Below are 14,449 nucleotides of genomic sequence, written 5' to 3' on the forward strand. Positions count from 1 at the left end.
TTAAAAAGAGACGAAATGAAATGTGAAAGAACAATCTCCAACTTGGAGTAGGATTAATTCAAGTTGAGATGCTAAAAATGATTATTCTGGGGCAGATGAAGAGGCAGAGAGAACAGGAGTACTTTTTATAATGGAGGCTGGATGAAGTCTGACGACTAGAATAGATGCATTCTGATTTAATGTGAAAAGTACCCTTATTAAGAGTTTAAACTTTTGTTTACATTTCATAGGAAACTTCCTTAAATCTATAGCATACCATATATTAAAATATTCAATAAGAATTTCTTCTCTTCTTCATAAACTCCTCCTCTATCTTTAAAACTTACTAGTTTTTTTTTTCTCATAAGAAAAATATCAATACTACTTCTCATTATACTACTTCATTTGCTCCTTAAGGACTCAGTATGTAACTAATCCTGTGCTAGCTATTTTGTATAGTCTTTGGTTGCCTTGATCTCACCTTCTTACCTATTGGGGGTCATGGTTAAGTCAGTCAACTCCTTTCATGTTTCTTTAACCTCTCTTTTTCTAACAGGATCTTCCTATTTAAAAAAGAAAATAATTTTTTTTTGTTTTGATTTTGCTTCTCTTTCTAATTTCTACCTACCTTCTTTTTTTCTCTCTCTCTTTTTTAAAGATTTTATTTAGTGATTTTACAGAGAGAGGAAGTGGGGGGAATGAGAAGTGTAGCTGTTTCACTTTAGTAGTTCATTGCTTGCTTGTTGCATGTGCTTTGACTGGGCAAGCTCAGGGTTTCAAACCAGCATGACCTCAGCTTCTCAGGTCAATGCTCTATCCACACAGGCCAGGCTCTACCTACCTTCTGCTTTCACCTCGAATTTATACCTCATCTCACGCAACCTGGTTGTGCCTCTAACATTTCTTCCTAGAAACTTTTTTTTTTTTTTAAAAAAAAACAACTTATTAGTGACTTCCTAGATGCTGAATCTCATCTTTCTTTGACCTTCTTATAGCATTTGAATTTCTTGACACTCCTTTCTATAGAAAGTCTCTCTTAACTGTGACAACACGTATTATTGTTTCCCCCATTTCCCCATGACTGTTCTTTTCGGTCTCCTTCTGGGATTAATTTTTGCTTCCTTTTACTTATCTGTGAAGAACAGTAGGAAGACAACTGTGGACATGGAGAAGAAGAAAGCTGAGAGGAGACAGGGGCTGGAAGATGCAGAGCCTTGAAGGTGTGTGAGGAACCTCATTCTCCACTCAGAGAGAAGCTGAGCGCCTTCGAGGGGTTTGAAGCAGGGGTGTAATGTGATCTGATTGGCAGTTTAGAGTAGAGGCTGGCAGGTGGAGTGACTAGTCACAAGAAAGGATAGGTTTAGATAAAGGAGGATAACAGCTTAAACTCAAATAATAGCACTAAAATTAAAATAAGTGGCTGTATTTAATGTATATTTAGGACATAAGTGATTACTTATATGTGAAAGGTAAGAGAGGTAGTTTATAGCTTCAACAGCCTGGTAGATGGGCTATCTGCTAAGAATTGAAGAAGTTTGTTTTATATGATTGAGAAGGAAGTTGGTGAAGCTGGTGGTTGAAAGGAACCCCACATGGTCCCCTCATGTCTCTGTCTCTTCCGTTCTAACATAATCCAGCTGCCATGGTGCCCTAATGGCTTTCCTGATATAGAAATGCCATGACCTTTTGCATCCCTCATTCTCCTCAACGTTAAAATACATTTTGCATAGGATGGAATATGTGACAGCCCTTTAAATATTGAGGAGACTACTATTTGGCAGAAGGATTAGAATGACTTATGTGACCATAGAGAGGAGAATAAGGACCTATGGAAAGACAGATTTTTTTTTAGCTAAGCACATGTAACAAATTTGATAATGATTAGTGAAAAGGAACATGTCAAGATATGGCAAGTAAGGTTCATGGAGCTGTTTGTGAAATTATCTGTGACCATTTCATGGAGATTACTGTAGAGAGAATTTGTGCATTGATAGGGGAGGATCTTGGAAGGGGTAACCAGATGACCAATAGGTTCTGTTCCAACTTGAGATTCTGTGACTGAAATGTCCATGTTTTTCTTCTTCCTGTTGTGATAAGCACAGGTAGTTCTGAGTAACTATGGCCTGAAGAACCTCTCTAATGTGCTGATTGCTTATTCATTCAGAATTTTGTCATTTCTCTGAGAGCATGCATCAGAGCACAATTTATTCAGAGCAGTCACTCAGCAATAATACACTAAGAATGCATTAATGAAGCTACAGTAATTGAGGATTTTACCCAAGTATAACTCCCGGCCCTAAGTCATGCCTGATTCTTCTTAATTATGGGCTGTGCCTTCCTTAGCTAGCATGGAGTGGCTTCCTGGAAGAGCTGCATGTTTTAATTATGTGAGGAGATGTTTCTTATTTTGATGATACAAACAAGGAAATTGTTTGCTTCTGGAAATATAGATGAGTTTTAAATACCACGATGCATTGAGAGATGAGGGGAAAATGATATCCCTGCAGATATTTTACCTCTGCAGATACTTTACTAACTCTACTGCTACATTATCTCAAGCCTGTCTGTTATGTAAGTAAGGAATTAAGTATTTGGTTTCTTAAAATGATTGTGTCCATTAAACCATTTTTTATATTAAAATAACACCACTGTAATGGACAGTGAGGAGCTGTAGTCAACTGTAGTCAATATCCATTTTCATGTAAATCATTTTATGAAGCAGAATGGGCACATTTCTGTGGTCTCTGGGAAGTAAATTTCCAAGGTTGAGAGTGGATTGCTGTTTCCAATTTAGTATGCGAAGAACAAGGCAGAGCGTGTGAGTTTCTTGAAAGAAAATTTTATTATTAGTCGCTCTCTGTGGTTGTTCAGAGTGTCATGATTGCTACTAGTTTTTAGTCTCAGATACATTGTAAGTTTGTGGACCCATGCTGTCATGTTTACCACTGTATTTTGTACATCTGACAAGGTATCTGGCATGTAGGAGGCACTCAACAAATATTTTTGGAAGGCAGAGGAAGACTGAGTCTAAGATCAAGAAAGCAAGTATGGAATAGATACCTAACTCTTGTCCATGATGGAAAATAGAAGTCACATTTATGAAGGACAGGCACCAAACCTTGTTTAATGACAGATGTCATTTCCAAGTGACAGACTTATATTTCATGACCAAAATTTTCTGTTTACATCAGTAGCACTGAACATGGGGAAGAAACGTAATTGGATGGGCAAAGCCTCTTAGGTTGTTTTTTAAAAGCTTAGCTAGCTGTCTGAGTCCATTAACTGACACCACCATGGAATCCCAAGCAAATGTTCTAGGTAGATGGTTGAAGAGATTTAAAAATAAAGTAGACAGCTGCCACCCTTACAGGGCTGAATCTTCTCAATGAGAGAAATCTTTTGTACAAAAATACAATAGAAAGGAATATGTGATAAGTATCAAACTGAGCAGTATTTCACAATAAAGGGATCATCACCGTGGGTTGCAGAGAGCAGCCCAGGATTCATGGGCAGGCAGGATTTATACTAGCCTTTAAATACATGCTTTGGACCTGCCTCAACCGGGGGAATGGGAAAGCAGCTTAGGCGGGAATCAGACATGGATGCTGGACTGCTTATATCATGTTTAGGGGCCACGTGACCAAATCTCAAGATGGCTCACATTGGAACTGCTCCTGAGTACAAATGATTCCATCTCTGAACACAGATTTAGCCTCACCGAAGATGGTTTGCTATGTGAAAAAAGACTGGGGTTTTCAGTGGACATGTTTGCCCTCAGTAAACACGAGGCTGAATTAGCTGTGAGTCTAACTGCTACCAACAGTGAAATATTCGTAGTGGTGGCAGCATCAGTTGCAACTTCACCAGACTCTACTTGTGTTAACTTATTTAAACATTCGAGAACTCTAGAGGTAAGTGTTAATATAATTCCAATCTTTACCGATGAGAAACTGAGGCTCAGAGAGGTTAATAAAAAGGAAAAGAAAAAACTTACTCATGGTTCCAGAGCTAGAAAGTAACTACTTAAAACACAGGGTTTATATTGAGGAATAACAAGAAATTGGACGAGATGCAGAGATTTCATGCCAAAAGTTAGATTAAGAAGTTTGGGTTTGATTTCATCTCTGTGGGTGGTTGTTGAAGAAATTTCTGTTCGTGATACTGTGTGGGAACTAGGCTGGAACTCAACTCACCTCATCCTATCAACACATAAACAATGGCTGGGCTAATCCCCAGTACTATGAGTCTGTGGCAAACTAGGTCAATGGGATTTCCCCGCCCCTGGGGCTGTCTGTGCCCACTGCAGGCCTCCGGAACTGACATACTGTCTTTCACTTGTTCTCCCACTGCTTCTCTAAGGTGTCTTATAATGAAAGAGATCATCTAACTCCTGCTCAGATCAAATTCTCTGTTAGTATTCAACTAGCTTGCTTTACTTTTCTGTGTGCTAAAAATCCACAGGTGAACAGACTTTAAGATGGCTCACATTGGAGTTTCTCTGGAGTACAGATGATTCAATTTTTGAACAAAAATTTAGCTTAAGTGAGGAGTGATTTGCTTTTTGAAGAAAGGAGACTAGAGATTTTCAGTGGACTTGTTTGCTCATTATAAACCTAAGGGTTATTGCTAATGTCAGGTGGCGGAAAAGTCTTATCCTGCTGGACTGTCTGTGGTCCCTAAGACCTAGCACAGTGCTTCATGCATGGTGGACACTAAATAAATATTTCTTTAATAAATAACAAGACAGCTAAATTAGAATTAATGATTTGTGTTCAATTTTTAAATGTCTGATTTGAGAGATTTTGTAGGTATTGGAACAGGTTTGAGCTACACAAATAAGATCTTGTCCCACTGCTTTTTTCACAACTTTTAATTGTCGCTTAGGGACAATGGGGCAGTCTACCAATTCTCCACCGAGTAGTGTTGTTGTTAAAGGAACTCCCTTTGTACATTTATAATGTATAAAAGGCCCTGCTATGTACTGTGCCCCAGTTGCCTTTCGAATAGCCATTGTGTCTCTTTGTAGCCCCTAGAGAGACTGTGTGGTTCAGTGAAGAAACAACTAAGGTTATTGGAAGTCCTTTAAAACCACAGGCTTTTAGGAGATGTATTTTCAGAACTTTGCTCATACGATTATGTGGTGATATAAGGCAAGTAAATGGCCACTCTGGGTCTCTAATCCTTCATTTGTAAAACTGAACTAGCCATACCTTCTTTACTGAATTCTTATGAGGATTAATGAGGAAATTGTGTAAAGAACCTGCTACATAGCAGGTACAGAATAAATCTTACTTCTTCATTCCTTTTGTCAGGTGAATAGTTTGTATAATTAAATAGTAAGTATTGCTCTGCTAAACCTATGGCAGTTCTAGCACCATGTTAATATGGAACTTAGTGTTTCTTTCTAGAGAGGCATTTTCTCTAGAACTGGTAATTTTTTTTATTTAAACTGCTTTATTTAAAAACTCTGAAATATCTACCAAACACCATTTGTATTCTGTCTCTATTAAACAGGTTTTTTTTGAAGCTTTTTATTTTATTTTACCATAAGATAGGAGCTGATTTTTCCCCCAGTAACATATTTGGAATGCTTTATTCTGTTTATTTAGATATGATTCTGTTTAATATATACTTATAGCAAAACATTCTAGTCAAGGATTCCCTTTCAGACATCAGGGGTCATAGAAGATCAGGACTATTTATTGCTCTTTAAATCAGAGTTGAAAATCATTTACTTTACATATCCATGCTCATGGCGTTCTTTCCTAATATCCCAGTTTTTAATCTGAGAATCTTTCTGAACACAGCACTGCAGAAAGCAACTAACTATCCATATGTAGGTATTGACACAGGAATTCCTACCTATTTTGCCTTTAATGGACTAAACCATCAATGAGGTTCAGGTGCCCATAAAAGTTGCTTGATACTCTGCCTGCAATCATATTATTTGGTACACAGTCCTTGGTTTATTATTGCCTTCCCTCCAAGGATCTCTTTGGAAGTATTTCCTCCCATGGAATTGGTAACACATTGATCCTATGAAATTCATTGCCATTTATCAGCCCTCAATGAATGGAGAAAGAGGAAGCAGACAGAGCTGGAGGTTTACTGCAGGGGGGCTCACCCTTAATTTAAAGGTCAATATAGAACTAGTGTTAAAGTTGAGCCCCCAAGTATGTCAATCAATGTTTCTTAAATCATTTACTTACCCATTTAGTTACCAACTTCATGATTTTTGTTATATTAATTTATGTTTTGAACCATTATTTAATAAATCCTTTTTCTTTGTGTTAAATTTACTTAAAGTTCATTTAAACTCAAAATTTTGTTTCTGTTATGGTAATTATCTACATAATTTAACATCATAATATATAACTGTAAATATTTAATATATCAAAAATTAGCCTATTTCAAAGCATTTATCTCACTCTGTTGAGATCTTGCTTCCAGCCATATTCTCTATTTGGCTTAAATAAATTTTTATTAAAGACACAAAAACAACAACAAAAAGGAAACACCCAATTAGCCTAAGTCATTGAATTCTAGCTAAAAGACTTATCTATTAATAACTTTAATAATCTAGTTTCCTCTTTGTAATAAAACATAGAAGTATGTTTTATTGATCAGAACAAAAAGGGTTTGATTTTTGAGAGATCTATACTTCTTCCAAAGTTTGGAAAACAAAATTAAAAAGGGGTAGGGATTACCGATATTGATCCTGTTAATTTACATCTTACTGCTCTAAACTTTTATATGTATATGAATTAGCCTTGCTCAAAAGTCTGATAAATATCTCCGTGAGCCAGGAATGGGGCAGAGACAAACAGCTATCAGTGGGGGTTGGAGCCATAAGCCTCCTGGTCTTCAAGTTGAGCAGGAGCATAATTCATTGAGTTAATAGGAACTAAAAAAAAAAATACATGTGGCAAGGACCAGGGTCAGGTCCACTGTGTTACCTGTCATATATTCATACCATGGAGCAATATATAACATTAACATAAACTATCGACAAATACAAAAATATACATGAAGCTCTCAAACAATATTAGTGAGAGAAGACCAGTACAGAAGAGCCCCTACTGTAAGATGTTTTTCTAAAGTGTACAAAAATGGGTACAATTAATCTATGTCATTAGAAGTCAGGATAATAGTTACCCTACTGGATGGCAGCAGGTCATGTTCTGTTTATTGGTCTGGTGCTGGTTGTATATGTTATGTTTTTGAATATTTATCTACATGTACACTGTTGTTTGGTAGATTTTTTTCTCTATGGAATTTAAAACGACACTGACTATCAGACTGTAGGATGCCCAGATGCCCCAAATCTGAGGCTGGCGTCACCACGACTGTGACTGTCTGAATCTTTCAAAGCTGTTGGTCTAACTCAAACAAACAAACAAATAAATAAATAGATACTCTGAATTCCTTACTAAAGTTCATCAAAAACTATAAAATGAAAATAATTTGAAACACACATATATCACAGTGAAGCTACAGGCTGCCAGAGAGTGAAGGATGTGGACCCTCCGAGGAATCATAATTAGATGGAAAGTGGATTTCCATCAACTAAAATATTTATAGATGCCCAAGTCAATAGTGTAACATCTGCAAAGTTCTGAGAAAAAATAACTGTCATTTTCAGAAATATATATCCAGCTTAGGCATCATTTAAGATTGGGGATAAAGAAAACAAAACAGATTTTTAAGATCTCAAGGTTACTACCTGTAGAATCTTGCTGTAAAGATGCACTTGAGCAAAAATAGAAATTAATTCATCTTAAATAAGAACAACAAAAACTCATTAAAATATATTTGTAATCAAATACTCATTGCAACAATAACTTTCAGATCTAAAAAAAAATTGGAACAGTTGACAAAAAATAATGGATGTGACAGGGAATGTTTAAGAGTTAAAATGCTGTGATTCTTGAATTTTTCAAAAAAGAATAGAGATAATGTGTAATTTTAGATCTTATTGAATTATGTGGCAAAATATACAAGTTAAAATACAAGTAATTGACTCAGAAATTTCAAATACCAGTATATATCCAGAGGACAACTTTCACCTATCTGCACAAGAAGACTTGTATAATACATTATTTAAAATAGTAAAAGGCTGAAAATAACTCACAGGTCTATCAACAGAAAAATTATGTGTATGATGGAATATTATAACACAGTTAAAATGAAAGAACCAGATCTATGTTCATAAAAATATAAATATGAATATTTTAAAAATGTTGAATAAAATTCAAAATTGTAAAAATACATATGTGTAATTTATGTAAACATTTTAAAGCCAATTAAAAATACTATATATGTAGGCCCTGGCCAGTTGGCTTAGCAGTAGAGCATTGGCCCAGTGTGTGGAAGTCCTATGTTTGATTCCTAGCCAGGGCACACAGGAGAAGCACCCATCTGATTCTCCACCCTTCCTTCTCTTCTTCCTCTCTATCTCTCTCTTCCCCTCCCACAACCAAGGCTCCATTGGAGCAAAGTTGGCCCCAGTATTGAGAATGGCTCCATGGCCTCTGCATCAGGCACTGGAATTGCTTTGGTTGCAACAGAGCAGTGCCCCAGATGGGTAGAGCATTACCCCCTAGTGGGCATGCAAGTGGATCCCGGTTGGGTGCATGCAGCTCTCTGTCTCTCTGCCTCACTGCTTCTCACTTCAGAAAAATACAAAAAATAAAAAATAAAAATACTATATATGTATGGAAGCACATTTACTAAAATTTCAGAGACATGAATTAGATAAATATATTGATAGAGAATACTTCTGGAGAGGCCAAGCCAATTATTTATAATGTATAAGATAATTTGAGCACTGGCTGATAGCTCAGTTGATTAGATAATTGTTCTGATACTCCAAGTTTGTAGGTTTTGTCCTCAGGGCACATATAGGAACAGATCAATATTTTTATCTCTCTCTCTCTCTCTCTCCCTTCCTCTCTCTAAAATTAATTAATAAAACAATTTGATAAAACAATGTCAAAATGTTAATTTTTTATTATAGATGGTGGGTACATTGGGTATTTAATTTTTAATTTTTTTTTTATTCAGTGAGAGAAGGGGAGGCAGAAAGACTCCTGCATGTGTCCTGACTGCAACCCATTTGGCAAGCCCACTAGGGAGTGATGCTCTGCCCATCTGGGGTATTGCTCTGTTGTTCAGCAACTGAGCCCTTCTAAGTACCTGAGATGGAGGCCATGGAGCCATCATAAATGCCCAGGACAACTTGCTCTAATCAGGCCATGGCTGCAGAAGAGGAAGAGAAAAAGAAAGAATGGAGGAGGTGTGGAGAAGCAGATGGTCACTTCTCCTGTATGCCCTGACCATTAATCAAACCCAGAACATCCACATGCCAGGCCAATGCTCTACCACTGTGCCAACCAGGACCAATGGGTATTCTTTATTTTTAGAATTTTTCTGCGTTTTTAAAAAGAATTAAATAGCTTTTTATTTTTAAATTGATATTATCTAATACTCTAAATACATATTCTTAAAACAATTTCATTGATATTGGTAAATACCATATAGCATGATAGAAAAATTATAGAAATTTTTAGGAATGAAAGACTGGTGAGCAGCTGAAACCAGTTGGTCAGAACCAGAAGGCCCAATTCTTGAGAAGCTGATACTTCTCCTAGATCTAAAAGACAAAAGTTTTTACTAAGAAAGCAGTTTTGTTTTCTTTGCAGAAAACAAGGAAAAACAATAATTTATGGCTTTACTGTATTTAAATTTAAACCTTTTCCTGTAGACATCCTTTAAAAATTTAACATATATCTCTTAAATAATTACTCTGACTCCTCTTCTTCCTCATTGATATTTCTCTGCTATATCAAAAGATAGTCAGCAATCAAATATTTTTGATTCAATGAAAACATAGAGCTGTGAAAATTTAGTAGTTCTAGCAGAGATCAATAAACCAATATGATACAGTTCCCTTATCATGTGCCACTGAGGTAGGGAAAGGTATGAATTTGAGATTCCTGTTTTTCTGCTTTTCTAGAAATGTTGGTAATTTCAAATAAAGGATTTTCAGATAAACTTAAATAATATTTTCAATATATTCATTTTTTTCTATGTGTTATTGGTCTATGATAGTTACATAAAAGACTATCATTATACTAATGTTTTACGTGTGACATTTAATTGTACATTCTGGATACATATCTCATATTTTTGTTGTTGTTACAGAGATAGAGACAGAGAAAGAGACAGATAGGGACAGACAGAGAGGAGGGGAGAGAGATGAAATGTATCAAGTCTTCATTATGGCACCTTAATTGCTCATTGATTGCTTTCTCATATGTGCCTTGACCAGGGGGCTACAGCAAAGCGAGTAACCCCTTGTTCAAGCCAGTGACCCTGGCTCAAGCCAGCGACCATGGGGTCATGTCCATGATCTCATGCTCAAGCCAGTGACACCACGCGCAAGCCAGATGAACCCACGCTTAAGCTGGTGACCTCGGGGTTTTAAAAATGGCCTCTCTGCATTCCAGTCCGACCCTTTATCCACTGTGCCACTGCCTGGTCAGGCTCTCATCTTATTTTTGATTTGCAAATATTTTCTTCCACTCTGTGGGTTGTCTTTTCATTTTTTTTTAAATGGTGTCCTTTAAAGAACAAAGTGTTTTAATTAAGATAATGTCTAATTTACCTTTTTTTTCTTTCATTATTTAAGCTTTGGTGCTACATCTAAGAAACCATTTCCTGATCCAAGGTCATGAAGATTTACTCTTTTTTTTCTAAGAATTTTATAGTTATAGCTCTTGCATTTAGGTCTGTTTTTGTGTATGGTCTGAGGTAGCTATCCAACTTCATTCTTTACATCAGAATATCTAGTTGTCTTAGTTCCAGTTGTTGAAAACACCTTTATCTAAATTCTCTTGGCAATTCATTTAATTGTCTTAGCAAATTTAATGAAAACCAATTGACCTCAAAAGAAAGGGTTTATTTATAAACTTTAAATTATATTTTGTTAATTTTTATGTCTCTCTTTATTCCAGAACCACACAGTTCTGATTAACGTAGTGTTATAATAAGTGTTGAATTAAAAAAAGTATGAGACCTATAATGGTGGTCTGCCTTTTCAAGATTGTTAGATCTTTCTGGGTTCCTTGTATATCCATGTGAATTTTAGGATCAGCTTGTCAATTTATGAGATAAAGAAAAATAAAACAACAGGAATTTTACTTTTTTTAAAACTTATTTTTCAGCTATAGTGGATATACAATATTATAGTATTCCAGGTGTACAACATACTGATTAGACATTTATACCTTCCAAAGTGGTCATCCTGGTAAGTCTAGTAGCCATCTGACACCATACAAAATTATTGATTATATTCCCAATGCTGTATTTACATCCCTGCACTATTTTATAATGCAATTTATACTTCTTAATCCCTTTTACCTTTTTCAACCATACCCCCCAGATACTTACCCATCTGTCAACCCTCAATTTGTTCTCTGTATCTATGTGTTTGTTTCTCTTTTATTTTGTTTTTTATATTCCACCTATAAGTGAAAGCATATGATATTTGTTTTCTCTGTCTTATTTCACTTAACATGAGACCTTATAGATTCTTTCATGTTGTTACAAATGGTAATATTTCATATTTTTTATGTCAGAGTAATATTTCATTATATATATGTACCACATTATCTTTACCCAATCATCTATCATTGGACACTTGCTTTACTTCATTGTTTCCATATTTTGTCTATTGTAAATAACACTGCAATGAACACAGGAGTGCATGTATTCTTTCGAATTAGTGTTTTAGACTTCTTCAGGTAAATACCTAGAAATGGAATTATTGGGTCATATAGTAACTTTATTTTTAATTTTTGAGGAGCCTCCGTAATGTTTTTCGTAAGGGCTGCAGGAATACACATTCTTACCAATAGAATATGAGGGATCTCTTTTCTCCACATCCTTGCCAACACTTGTTATTTGTTGAATTTTGGATGATAGCCATTCTGACAGGTATGAGATATCTCATTGTGGTTTTAATTTGCATTCCTCTGATGACTAGTGATGTCGAACATCTTTTTATATATCTATTATCCACCTGTGTGTCCTCTTTTAGAGAAATGTTTATTAAGGTTCTCTGCCCATTTTTTAAATCAGATTTTTAGATTTCTTGGTGCTAAGTTGTGTGAGTTCCTTATATATGTTGGATATTATCCCCTTATCAGATATGCCATTGGCCAATATGCTCTTCCATTTAGTAGGTTGTTTTCTTTTGTTGATGATTTCCTTCACTGTGTTAAACCTTTTCAGTTTGTTGCAATTTCATTTGTTTATTTTTTTTATTCTGTTTTCCTTGCCTGAAGAGGCATACCCCCCTCCCCCTCCAAAAAAATACTTCACAGAGTGAGGTCAAGGAGTTAACTGTGTATGTTTTCTTCTAGAAGTTTAATGGTTTTAGGTCTACATTTAAATCTTGAATCCATTTTGAGTTTATTTTTTGTATATGGTGTAGTTTCAATTTTTGGCATGTATCTGTCCAGTTCTGCTAACACTGTCTTTACCTCATTGTATGTTCTTGCCTCCTTAGTTAAAAAACAAACAAACACACTGATTACTGGAACAGAATAGAACAACTGGAATTTTATTGTTCTTAAGTAAGAAGCGGGGTGGCAGAGAGACAGATTGCTGCATGTGCCCGGACTAGGATCCAGCAAGACCCCTATGGGGCAATGAGAGCAACTGGAATTTTAAAAAGGATTGCATTGACTTTATATATCAGTTTAGGCAGTATTACCATCTTCAAAGTATTAAGAGTTCCAATTTATGGACATAAACATTTTCTCATTTGTTTAGGTTTTCTTTAATTTCTTTCAATGTTGTTTTGTAGTTTAAGTACATACTCTTGCACTTCTTTGGTTAAATTTATCTCTAAGAATTTCATTATTACTGATGCTATTATAAATTAAATTGTTTTCTTAATTTCATTTTTAGGAGGTTTACTGTTTATGAAAATATAGTCGATTTTTGTATATTGGTCTTGCAACCTTGCTGAACTTATTTATTAATTCAATTATTTTTGTGTATCCTTTAAGATTTCTTATATAAAATATGTCGTCTGCAAATGGAGATGTTTATTTTCTTGTTCAGTGTGATACTTTTTATTTCATTTCCTTGACTATCTGCCCTGGCTAGATCCTTCAGTCCATTTTTGAATAAAAATGGTGAGAGCAGACATCCTTTCCTTGTTTCTGATCTCAGGGGGAATGCATCCATTCTCTTACTGTTAAGTACATGTTAGTTGTGGATATAGGTGATAAAAGTTTATTTCTTGCTCTCATCATAGTCCAGTAGGGTCCACTGAAGTGGAATAAGTGAGGAGATCTGCTCCAATCAGTCATTTAGTGATCCAGGCTTTTTTGTTTCTAAGTTTTTAGAGTTCTCACTCTTCACCTGAAAGATAGGAAAACAGCAGGATTTTACACAACAGATTTTTAAGGTCATTCTTTTTTTCTTTCACATCAGAACTCAGTAACAAAGCCACACCTTCCACTAAGGGATTCTAGTACATAGTACTCTACAAGCATGTAGAAAATAGGTGACCAAACAACCTGTTTTGCTAGGACTGAGGAGTTCCCTGAGATGTGAGACATTTAACGTTAAAAATAAGACAAGAATTCGGAGCAAATCTGTACAGTTGGTAATATTAGTGGCCTTCCTGGGAATTGAAACCATATATTACTTTAAAAACTATATTTTAAAAATCCTACTTTCTTTCAAAGAGAAAAAAATTAAGAAGAGAGAAAAGAAAGCATTTATTCATTCAAAAATAAGATTAGGACAAGGTTAAGAGCATAGGCATAGGAGCATAAAGTTTTGTGTTTGAATCAGGGTTCAAATATTGGCTTGGTAGTTTTGTAAGCTGGGTGGTTATTTAACCTCTTAGTGCTTCAGTTTTCTCATCTTTAAAATGTTGCTAAAAAATGTAGCTATGCCATAGAGTTGCAATAAAAATCACATGAAGCATTCAAAATGTTACCTAGTATAAGAATTTTTAAAATAAATAAACTAGTGTTTATTAAGCACCTACCATGTGCCAAACACCATGCTATGTATCGGGAGTATATCAATTAGTCACAAAACCATGACTTTAACCACCAAAGGATTTGTCGTCAGAAGGCAAGGCAGGACTTGAGCAAATAATTGGTAATGATTTTACAAAAGAAAAGTATCTTTTGAAGCAGTTAGATTCCATGAAAAATTTTATATATAGCATCTTTTCTTTACTTTTGTTCATTTATTAATTTAAGGATCTATTGCTAACTGCATGCCAAAAACTGTTCCAGGTGCCAGAACAGGGCAGACAGCAGTGAGAAAAATAAAGCTGTAACTCTTTTGAAGCTTAATCTTTCAAAGATGAAGAGACAATACCAAAGTGAACAAACATATAATTGTAACAATTTTAGAATGTTATGTGTGGAAAGTGTGA

At 35.3% G+C, this 14,449-nt stretch overlaps 1 protein-coding gene across 3 annotated transcripts in view; it reads left to right on the plus strand.

Moving 5' to 3' along the window:
• The window catches only part of DLG2 (discs large MAGUK scaffold protein 2), a 2,196,962-nt gene that overhangs the window by 783,159 nt on the left and 1,399,354 nt on the right, over positions 1 to 14,449 (plus strand). The gene's annotated exons all lie outside the window — the stretch shown is intronic.

The sequence above is a fragment of the Saccopteryx bilineata genome, chromosome 1 (assembly GCF_036850765.1).
Source record: "Saccopteryx bilineata isolate mSacBil1 chromosome 1, mSacBil1_pri_phased_curated, whole genome shotgun sequence".
NCBI classification, from domain to species: Eukaryota; Metazoa; Chordata; class Mammalia; order Chiroptera; family Emballonuridae; genus Saccopteryx; species Saccopteryx bilineata.